This window comes from Apis mellifera, linkage group LG10, assembly GCF_003254395.2.
Source record: "Apis mellifera strain DH4 linkage group LG10, Amel_HAv3.1, whole genome shotgun sequence".
In the NCBI taxonomy this organism is placed as follows: domain Eukaryota; kingdom Metazoa; phylum Arthropoda; class Insecta; order Hymenoptera; family Apidae; genus Apis; species Apis mellifera.
In genome coordinates this window covers 458,533-471,350 of record NC_037647.1, presented here as the reverse complement: position 1 = coordinate 471,350, position 12,818 = coordinate 458,533, and the positions used below count along the sequence as shown (strand labels likewise).

The following is a 12,818-nucleotide window of genomic DNA, read 5'->3' as shown; positions in this document are numbered from 1 at the left end:
GTGGAATTCGTCAAAATTTAATTAATTTTTATTCAAATTTTATTTGTTGGAAAATGAAAATAACATATATTCCATTCATTTCAAAGATTCAATAATTGTCTTAAATTATTTCAATTTATAATATTATCATAAAAACATCCATTCAATAAACTTTATCATTTATATCAATAAAAAAATAATGTGGATATATTAATTCCAAAAGTCTTATCAAGATATCTCTAATGAAATGAAATCTCAAAGTTTTATTCGAATATTATAAAGCACCGAGTATCAATAAATCTAATTATAACTAATATATTCCATTCATTCCAATTCTATTAACAATAGCATCATTATTACTCTATTCGTTAGATCATTAATCTAAACCATTAATTCCATTCTTCCATTCTTCCATTCTTAACGATTATTATTCTTTCCTAAACACTTTAAATCCTCTTTACGATGAGATGAAATATATCACGTGTATGTAATACTTGTTATTTCGAGTTATTATTATTACAGAAAGCAGGAAATACTCCATTATAATCGTATTTAATCGTATATCTCGTATGTATTACCCAGTCACCATGTATATCAATCAATATCGTATATCAATAATGAATGGAACTATGTCGTCTTGAGCCCCTTTGTGTATACACAAGACGTTAACACAAATGCTTGATATACTACCTCCTGGTAGGATTTAATAATCCTTTCGTGGAAATCGCTAAAAGGTATAATACGTGTAAAGGTATAAAGAGCATGAGCAAACATCACGTAGAAGGTCGTACGTGAAAAGTTTTCGTCTCAAATATATAATAGAAGCGAATTAAATTGAATAACAGGCTTCTGTATTTATTTATTTAAATTTATAAACTATCGAAGAAAAATATCGTGTACAATGATATTTTTTTACGTTCGTGCAAGGATCACTTGTTCTTTTGTTATTTTATCGAACACGATTCTTTGCTCAGTCATGATCCGTACAAAAAATTCACTCAAAGTAGCGGTACATATTTTGCTTTACGTGATCCTTTGTCAAAATCATCTCGCCGTGTCGGAGATAAGCTTTTTCATATGACCTAGTATTAGAATCGTGAAATTGTAAAACACGTTATGTATAAACATATTCTTCTTTCTTTTAGTGAAAGAAGAAAATTTCGTATTTTTCATTTGCTTGCGTTAATGAATTATATAATAAAATCATGTAATAATATTAATTTTTTTGAGTAAGCTTTTGAATAAGCTTGATATAAAACACATTATATATAAACATATTCTTCTTTCTTTTAGTGAAAGAAGAAAATTTCGTATTTTTCATTTGCTTATTCGTTAATGAATAAAATTATGTAATAATATTAAATTTTTTTTTAATAATAAGCTTGATATAATTCCATTATTTTTGTTGTGAATTAATTACAATTTTTATTATAAATTCTCTCGATTACATCAATTTTCCTTTGAATCTGATACAATATATATTATACAAAATATATATGTAATACATAATATAATGATAGGATATCGAATTTAATGAATATATTCATACATATATTGAAAATAACCATATCCTATCATTCCATTTTCTTATTATTAGTTTAAACTATTCGTTATATTTATCACAATCTTGATTTTTTTTTAACTTTTATATTGATTTTCTCAGAAACGAAGCTTAAAAAGATTATATTCTTTATCTTTAATTTATTATGAAAAATCATTTTTTATTTAATAATATTATTTCATAAAATATCAATATACAAGATGCTAATATATTCGAAGAACATCTTTGAAGGATCGATTCTATAAATTAAAATAAATATAAAAGTTGATGTGCAAAAATGTTATTTGAAGTTTATTTGTTAAATTATAAATAATTTAAATTTGTCTTAAACGAAATGAGAAACAAAGATGTAACGGAAACAACGATCTCACTTTATGTCTAATGCAAACTTTAATTATTTATAACTATTGTTTGTAATACGTGAATCGTGATCAGCACTTTTATATATCAATTTTTATTTAGCTTCAATGTTTATTTAGCTTCTAGAATCGATATATCAATGGCCTCCAATGGTGTCTCTTGAATATATTAACATCTTATATACATATATTATAAAATCATAAAAGTATTTATACGCTATCTTATAAAGAAATTTATATATTTTGAAAAATCTGATTTTGATAAAAAATTTTGTTTATGAAAAATTCTTTTTAATTATGAGAAATAAATCCTCAAATTTTTGTCATTTTTTTCATGTTTTATATAATTTCAATTGAAAATACTTTTTATAACAGAATAATAAAATATTAAAATATAAGTATAAAATAAGTATAAAACTTAAAATATTTTATACAATTTAATATTTTAATTTCTTATATGAAATTATATTTAAAAATATTCAACTTTATAGTTGATTTTATTGTTACTCTTGAAATGATATTTCATTAATAAAAAAATTATTCTATATATAATCCATTATGATCTATATCACAATGTTTTATATAAAACTGAATTATTATTGATTTTGATAATATAACTTATTATAATTAAATTCACGTAAAGTGATATGAATATTTTTGCGACTGTATACATAATATTTAAAATATTTAAAATATTTATGAATGAAGAGTAAATAAGAATGATAATTAAATAAAATTTATGATATAATTAATATACAGAGAAGAATTGCGAAAAAGTCTTATATATAAATCAACAGATAAAAACGATCCAGTATTAATTAAATTTCCTTACGTCTATCCCTTTGATTAAATCCCTTACGTGATTTTCGCACATATCGATTATTTAAGCTTGATCTAGCATACGTTTAACGATCTAATTACACAATTCTCTGACAATCACGATCACGATTATGGTCTCCAATGATTCGTTTCATCTATCAATACATTATTGTACTTTTATAATATATAATGGTATGAAACTGCATTTACGATGGCCATAATAAACGAAGTCGTCACGCAACGTTCACTTATTTGAAAACTGGACGAAACCACACCTTTATGGTTCTACTTGCTCGGTCAGCATTGATAGAAATTAGAAGGCAAACCGTCTTTTTATGCTATTTTAAGAAAAGTTTATAAGGATTTATAATATAATGTTTTTAATGATACTTTGTTATACCTTGTTGTATTCAAATTTTTATTCAAATGAGTTATATAAAAATAAAATCAATAAAATTTATATACAAAAAATATTTATCCACAAAATATTTATACTACGATTTGTTATTTTATTTTTACAATTATTGAAACAAGTGTTTTTTAATATTTAGTTAATTAAGTGTTAATTAATATTTTATATTTAAAATAAATAAAATGTGAATAAATATAAATAAGACAGAAATATTTAAACGTTCTAATCACAAAACAAAGTTAACATTTATTAATCAAAAATATTATAAAATATATAAAATATATAAAATATATAAAAAGAAACATTATTATAAACGTAGATATATTTCAATAGATACTTTAAGTATTTAAAAGAGCAAATATCCAGATTTGTATGAGGAAATGTATTATTATTAAGCATAATCTTCTATGTGTAATAATGGTATAATTTCACTACATATTAATAATACTATAATAATAATAATTTCCTTTAATAAATCATTAATCATAACCATAATTATAAATTATTAATAATAATAATATATTTTTAATTATATTTAATAATTTTATTAACATTAATATATTCCAACACTGGAATGAAATAGAATTAATATTAAAAATTTTCAAATTTCGGAAAAGCAACTATTATATATTTTACGCGATTATCCTTGGATATAACAATAGGAAAGACCAAGTTTCGTGAGTAATTAGAGCAATCAAGTGCTTGGCATTGTAAAGGTCATCGGAAATTCGTGTCAAGATTGCTCCATGATGAAATGCACAAACTCAGTATTTATGATTCGCATACTAACGAGTCATGCGACTATCTCGTGAATGTATCATAAAACTTATATAATAAATAAAATTTATAATTTAAATCTTGTAACCGCATTGCATAAAATTGAATACGACTCTCAAACAATTTACATTTAAGAAATTTATGGATAAATATATCATTATTTGATGAAGCTTCGCAATTTTTCTTTTCTTAAACGGAATATGAATTAAAGTACATAGAAACTAAATTAACCAACCAATTCTATCATTTTGAAAATTGGAATTGTTTCTCAAATTGTTTCTCTTTTGAATTTCAAGGCAGAAATAGTCTTGATATATTTCATATTATTTTCACTATCTTTTAGAATTTAAATTTATAAATAAAACTCATTGGAAAGTAATCTAATTCTTTTCTTGTGAAATCGGTTGAAAGTTTAATATGACAAATTCTCCCTTTCTATTGATTTAACTTTAATATACCATGGGAAAATCATAAGTTACTTAATACTAGATGGCGCATAACTTTTTTCAACACATCGTTCACGGATGTCATTAGCGATTGAAAAATAAAATTAACGAGTTAAAAAACTACATTAAATTTACAATTCAAAATTTCCTAGTGTTTCGTGTTATAATAACACGAAAAATTCATTTTAATGTTTGAAACGTTGTAATTGAATTTAACAATTGATTTAAAAAAAATTAACGTTGTAATTTTGACGAATCATTCGACCAATTATTGGCAATATATTAATTTTCAATTTATTATTTTATTTATTATAATTATTATATTATAATTATATATAATTATATTATAAATCGAGATTTTCAAAAAATGTCATTAATACTTATTGTATCGATTATATTGTAAGAAAAGAATTGCAAATTTCTTTTTTTTTTTTTTAGTATAAATAATTTTTAACTCAAAATCATTGATTTTTCCGCTTGAACAATCAGAAACTGCGAGCAAACGCGTCCTTTCGACCGACTTCGCTTACACGAATCCTTGAAGTCAGAATGCAAATGGCGTATCGTCATCTCATTGTGTTCGGCTGAGCACGGCGAATCATTACGTAAGATTTTTACTGAGTTATCTTGGCCACTTTTACGAGCCACGTGAACTGACTCGAGCTTCTCTTATTTTTTTTTCTTTTTTTTTTTCTATTCTCTTCATTGAAGAAACTTTAAATGACGAACAAAAATCCCAAAGAAATTTCATGTTTCGTTTTGAACGATTTCGTTTTTTTCAAAAGTTGCATCTTTTTTTACAAACTCGTATAAATTACACATTGTATTAAATTCGGCATCATATTTTAGCATTGATTGTTGTTTTTCCATGCTTCTCTATATGTCGCGACATATGGACACAATTTTTTTTTTACTTTATCTACGAATTAATAAAAATGTTTAAGTATAAAATTCTGTATCAAAAGTAAATTGTGTGAGAAATCTTATATTTTAAAATCAATTTTTGTTTAAAAAAAAAATAATATTAATACTATATAAAATATATAAAATTGGAACGATGACTATTAAGATGCATCTAATTTCATAACTAAACGGCACGTAAAGAGATCATAATCCATACGATTTAGAATGTATTTATAGAGAATGATTCAAAAAAAACGTTGCATGTGACAAAATAATTTCATAAAGTTTTGCATAAAATTTTCTGCTTGGAAAGATATTTCAACTTGATCTCCATCGTTGAAGAATTAATGACAATTAATTAATAAACTTTCGTTTTTTTTTTATTATAATTAAAATAAATTTAGAAATTCTAATTATTTATTATAGCTCCTATTATAGCTCAAAAAATATCTGCTTATTTTTAATAAATAAGATTTAATTATAAAAATAGAAATAAGGGTAAAAAGACATTATTTTTTCATTTTAATGAAGAAATAATAAAAAATAATAATAAAAAATATTTAGATACTACTTTTAATCATAGTTCGTTTCAAAACGTCTTCGTTTTAAAAAATCTTTCTATTTTCAATAAATTTCTAATATTCGATATAAAAATAATTTTTTATTCATAAAATATTATCTACTAATTTCTAATTTTCAACAAAATAAATTTCCCTAAAAAATTTTAATAGTAATAAAAAATAAGAATAAAAGTAAGAATAAAAAATTTGAAACTATTATATTATTAGATAAAGATTTTTTTTCTCAACTAAACTAGTAAAAAGTTTATTCAATAAAAAACATGTTTTTAAAGAAGATATTTTTGTATTTTGAGTTTCCGTAAAATAACATCCAAATGAATAAGAAAAACAAGCAAAAGATAATTATGTGTCTTTCGTGTCATTCTTTGTTATTTTTTATGCGATAGGAAAATCTCACGAAATCGAATATCGAGTATCCAGCAATTTTCAATCAAAAACAAAACCGATTACTCTCGTGCAGGCATTTTACTAGTAAAAAAGTAAGCAATGTCGAAGAAGATCGATCGTACACGAACTCGAGCTAGAATTATACCTTTAACGGGTTTATCGATATTTTTATGCCACATTTTTGAGCAATTTTTACAACGTTAACTTAAAAGATCATAGCACACGAATCATATTCAACCTTTAATATTCGAATCCCTTGATCATCCATCTGTGAACAACGCGACCCATTTCTTTTCATCAAATGCGAAAGCGAATAATATCGTCGGTGTGTTATTTAAACGTTTCTTCGCATAGTATATAACAAGATATTCAGAATTATGAAATGGAATGTTCCTAGAAAAAATTAATGTCAATTTTTTTTTTATTTTATATAAAATTTTAGAGGAATATTAGAAATGAGTCAAATATTGCCAATAAAGACAATTAAAGATTTTATATTAATTATTATATTATATTTTATAATAATTACACCTTTGTTTTACTTTAATGGATCAAAGTGTATTATTATAATAATATAAATCCAATAAATTATTATTCACATGAATTGTTCATTTCTCGTTCAATAAACAGATAAATATTTATGCTTATTAATTCGCGAATAAAAGGATTAACAATGCGAAAAATTCTATGTTCTGTCTTTCCCAATGAAAAATTAAAATGTTCAAAAGATTGTAATAGTAGATTGAAGCATGACGAACTTCATTCATAAGTTTCGGTTCGCTAGTCCGTAAAACTTCAAATAAATGAATTTGCGTGAGAGCCAACTTTTTACGAATAGACGAGGAAGGGAAGAGCTTAGTCTTTGAACAGCGAGTTTACGATAGAATTGAAAAGCATCAAGTGTAATAATTAAAGATCAAAATAATTTGAAATTTATGAACTACGTAGAAGCAAATGAGAACAAGTGTTGCCTGTTTAAAAATTAACTAATTCGATTACGCTTTCTCGACCGCTTTTCACTGTAGAAAATGTTTCTAAATTAACACTAGAATTTAGAAACTTTAATTATAGATAGGTCAACTTCAACTCGAATTCTTTTTAATTCTAAATTTTTAGTTCCTATTTTTTATAAAAGTAGACGAAAAAACTATTTTAAAATTTTTATTTATTTGAAGAATTTAAAAAATATAAATATATCAATTCTGACATAATATAATTTGCATAATTTGATATGATCAAAATTTTTTAATTAAATAAATTTAAAAAATTCAAATTTTTCATAAGTCTATAAACAATTAATAATCTTTTCTTTTCAAATACTACATACTAAATAATATTTTTCTTTATCTAAAAATTTTATTTTCATTTAATTATTACAATGGCTTATATAACGTATCAACTCAAAAATCTATTTTAAAGAAATTTTATTAAATGTTATTATATCAATTTAACCCGATATTAAAACGAATCAATAAATCTTAAGTTAATAACAGATATGTAACATCAAGAACTCAACCGGATGAAGAAATTCTTAATAAACTTGTATATACATTCATTCAACGCATTGACTAACTGCTTCTCCCTCAAATATTATGAATGTATCGGAATCGATATAGGCTTCCGGTTGATCGGGCGTGGATCATTGCACTCGCATGTAGCCACAAAGGAAAGGCTTCTGAGTCTGTATACAGGAGAGAAACGCGGTAGGAATATCCTATGACACAAACCGGAAGAAGTTCCGTGGTCTGAACAGTCGATAGTTCACCTCTAGCCAATAGAAATTTGTCGTGTTGTTCAAATTGTTCACAAGTCAAACTGGATAAACCTTTCTCATTATCTTGCTTTACTATCTATATTTTCTGTTGAAAATATATTCATTATTAAAAAAAAAAAATCAGTTAATAATATTAAAAAAATAGATAATGAATATAAGAAGATATATCAATATATAATATTGATATAATTGCAATATTTAAATTATCAAAAAGTAAATTTATCTAAAATAAGAAATAATCTTGTAACATTTAGTTTTTTTTTTTTGTAACTTTATTATTGCAATAAAAATTAATTTTCATTATTATAAATATCATTAAAATATCTATAAAGTAATCAATATTTTAGAAATAATAAAATAATCAAAACTTTAAAATAAATTAATTTTCTAACAATTTTTCTAACATTAAAAATCCCTTTTCTCGATAATCACGTACAATCCTATATTACACAATCCTGCTAATATTACAAAGTAATATGCTGCAAAATCAAAGTTTATATACCATATAGCACAATGAAAACTATTAAATATACAAATCTCTTTTTTCTTCACCTATTGCTTATTATCCTTCCACAGAATCTCTAATTACTTCCAGCACTGTAGTTAGCGAATGAATCGTTTACACGAAAACAATTCAGCAAGACTGATACCTGTGCTCGTTCGATTAACTTTGAAACAAACGTTGCACAATTTCAAGCTCTTTAACAGGCGCTGTTTCGTCAGACATAAAACACAGAAACACGAAATACCGATCGGTTCCGGAAAATCGGAAAATCAAGAAATTCATTCATCTCTAAAATCATAGATTCTTTAAAACAAAATCAAAGCAGTTTTTCAATTCTCAAACATGTATAAATATATATATATACTGGATTGCTTGAAATTATTTTTAATTTAAATTACTATTATTTATTCTATTATTATATATTATATATTTATTATATTATATCATAATAAAATAGATAATGAGATTCAATTTATTTTGAATCTCATTCTGTTTTTTATTACAACATATTTCGATATGTACATAAATGTATATATAATAATATTATATAATGAAATAATATATATTTCATTATATATATAGTAATATTTGCATTATATATCTATAATATTACTAATAATAATTACTAACATTGTAATTAATATATTTTACTGCAATATATTAATAATTAGATTAATTAATAGTAAATTAATAAATTTATAATTTGACAAATTTTTAGAGATATAATATTTCATACTGAATTCTATTTAATATTTTTCATTTAGATTTTACATTGTAGAAATATAAAAAACTAGCAAATATCATAGCTCGTTATTAATATGAAACTACTAATACAAAATATTTAATCATAGTGTTTTTAATTAAAACAACAAATTGCATATAATTGTCGACGCAAAATAACATTTTCACTGTTTTTTAATGGTCATGAATTAAGGAAAATTAATAGAAAAGTGTAAAAGAACGATAATTGATTAGCAGCGTTAAAAACAAGATACTTATACTAGCCACTGCAAAAATGTCTGTTTGACGTCAATTGTTCTTCTGACCAATTGACCTTGGCTCCAGCATCTTTTAACAGACTAAAAATATTAAAACGTGAATTATATAATTATCGAATAAAAAGAATATATTCATATAGAATGATGAAAGACTAACATAACTAATAATTTGGTAAAAATAATAGTTTTGAATAATTAATTATAACATTTATATTCCAAATAGATTATTATATTATGAGAATTGATCGTTGAAAATATTGCTAATTGTTTTCTTTATTGTTTCCCATTTCTATAAATTTAATTCAAAATTCATTACTATTTAAAAAACGGAAATATTATTATTTAATAAAAAAATAATATACTTTTAGAATAATTTCTTTTTAAGAGAATTATTATATCATTAAATAATAAGTTTAATAAAAATAAAATCTGTCAAATAAATTTCAATGGTCTCAATAGTCATATTAATTGATTTATTGTTTCTTCTTTTTTATTTATCTTTTAGTTTTTTAATTTTTTTGCTATTAATTATTTATGACAATAGATCATTCAATTTAAAAATAGGCATTCATATATCAAACTAATTTATTAGTCTGAGAATATTTAATGTATTTATGTAAAATAGGATATAAAAACATATGACATATAAAGCAAAATACTCAATATAATAATATAAATTTCTATTTACAATTCAATTTTTTAATGAATTTTTATGAATTTATATTGCATAAGTATCTTTAATCAAAAAAAATTTCTTATATTGTTAAACCGAATGTTTTAATGATCTTTTAAAATTTATTTTATCAGTCGTTTTCTACAAAAATTTATCATCCATTCCAAAATATATCTATGAAATCAGTCTTTTACCTGTCTTATCAAATCCTCTTCCTAATATCTTCAATCTTTCAAAAAAAAAAAAAGAAAAAAAAACAATGCAAATCGAAAAACCGATCGAAAAACACTCACGTAAATTCTCGATACATATACGAAATGTAGCAAGTCAAGATTCAATTATCTCAAGACACAATTTATTCTAATTGTCCACGATTTACGAGCGATTTACGAACGATCTTTAGGCGCGAGATACCGGCTTTTCACTTTCTCGTTCGCGCATCAACTGGCAGATATCGTTGTACTTGGCCGGCCGATCGCCACTGTGCACCTGTTCCCTCGACAAGACAACGTGTACCTGTGTCTCCGCTCGGATTGTCTATTTGTAGTGGGAGTAGAATGTACACTTTAGCCTTAAAGTGTGACGTCATTGATTCGTTGACTCGGAAGCGAGACAAGTTATGAAAGGAAATCGAGAAAGAATCGATAATCTTTATTTTTCTTCAATGTTAAAATTTTTATGTATAATTATATTTTTGTATAATTTTTATATATTTTTTTAAATGAATGGAACGTGATTTTCATCCGTTCTAAAATCTAATTTTTCTCAGAATAAATGTCTTGTAATGAGTTTCGTCTGGAAATTGCAAGCTTCGATCATTCGTTTCCTTCTCTTTGTGCGATAGGTTAATTTCTTTTGAATAATAAGATTGTGAGTATAAGAATATTTATGAGACATTGCTCTTTTTTTCTTTCTTTTTTTTTTTTTTTAATCGTTGTAAAGAGAGCAAATTATGCTTTCAAATGAAGAAAAAATTATTAAAGAATAATTACTAAGGAATACAAAAATTCTCCCCTCCCTCCCCCCCCTCCAAAAAAATACTTAATCTATATATATTTATATATATATATATATATTTATATTTTAATTTCAATCTTTCGCTATACAAGATGAATACTTCATGAAAGGATAAGTAGTCATTGATATTCATAGTCATTTTCTATTATATCATGAAATTCGAATCCATTCCTATTCTTTGATTTTAATTTATTGAATTTATTTTAAAATACTAAAGAATCATAAGCTGATTTACGTTATCAATTATTTGTTATTAAATAGCATCCATTTTATGATTAATTCAATGATGATCAATATTGTAACTAATTATTATGGATATCTTCGATGATTTTTTTTTGATTTTTTTTATAATACTTCTTGAATAATATCTGAAGATAATTGTAGGAAACGATCTTATTTTTTTTAAGAAGAACTTTTCATTTACTTTTACTTATAATAGAAAAAATCAACTTCTTAAAAGAATAAAAGATATAAATAATAAGAAAGCATAAAAATTAAAGAAACAATCCTAATAATAATTAAAATAACGAAAAGTCATAAAAAAGATGTAATGATAAAAAACAATATGAAAATATCAATATAATAGATATTCCTATAATAAAGAAATTACAAAAGAATATAAAATAAAAAGAAAAATGATAAAAAAAAAAAATAGTAAATATAAAAAAAATTCTAAAAACAAAAAATAAAAAGATGATAATGAAAAATAGCATATTAAAATATTAGGATATTAGCACATTAATTTAGAAAGAATATGTCGATTAATATAATGTAATACTGATAATGTAAACTGATAATATACTTGATTAATGTAATACTAAATAATAATACAATGGAAATTAAAAAAGATAATTTTCTAATTTTCAAGAAAAAACACAATGATTGAAATTTGTAAGATTCTGAGAATTAAATAATCGTATGCTAATGCAAATAAAAAAATAGAATTCAAGAATTTCTCATTCCTTAAACAAATTTTATTTTGTATCAAAGTGTCAAACATATAATGATCTTTTCATAATCGTTGAAAAAGAAAATAAACGCCCCCACAGAACAATAGAGGGACGTTATTATTCCAATCACCGAGGATGGCGTGTCAGGGGCGTTTGCAACAATGACCAATGTCGAAGATTGCAATGCTCGACTCGAAGAACTTAGTTAGATATGATCATAATCGTAAAACTCGAGGGTCAAGTGCCAACGACCGTGTGCTATATTTGCAAGAATTTGACAAGAACTATAATATATGTAAAAAAATGGAAGATATAAAAAGAAATAATTGTCAAAGTTTCTTCTCGCATTAGAAATAATCAAAAATTAAGATTAAAATTAATATCCATTATTTTGCTCTTTGTTATAATAATACTAGATGAAGTACTCATAATAAAAAGATTTTTTTAAAAATCTTCTTTTAAAAATCCCTGTTAAAATAATTATGTCGAAATTGTAAAAATATATGAAAATTTAAATATTGTTTCATAACAGTTAAAAAATAATAGAAATCATAAAGATATATAAAAACTATTCCAACAAAAATGTATTAAAATTTATACATGTAATAATAAAAATAAAATTTATATATATAATTTTTTCACAATTAACAATTAAATATTATTATTATTGTTATTTA

At 23.3% G+C, this 12,818-nt stretch overlaps 2 protein-coding genes across 3 annotated transcripts in view; one reads left to right on the top strand and one right to left on the bottom strand.

Moving 5' to 3' along the window:
* The window catches only part of LOC100577198, a 60,468-nt gene that overhangs the window by 8,200 nt on the left and 39,450 nt on the right, over positions 1–12,818 (bottom strand). The gene's annotated exons all lie outside the window — the stretch shown is intronic.
* LOC725974 (calcium uniporter protein, mitochondrial) overlaps positions 1–12,818 on the top strand; it is an 86,244-nt gene that overhangs the window by 51,231 nt on the left and 22,195 nt on the right. The window lies entirely within an intron of this gene.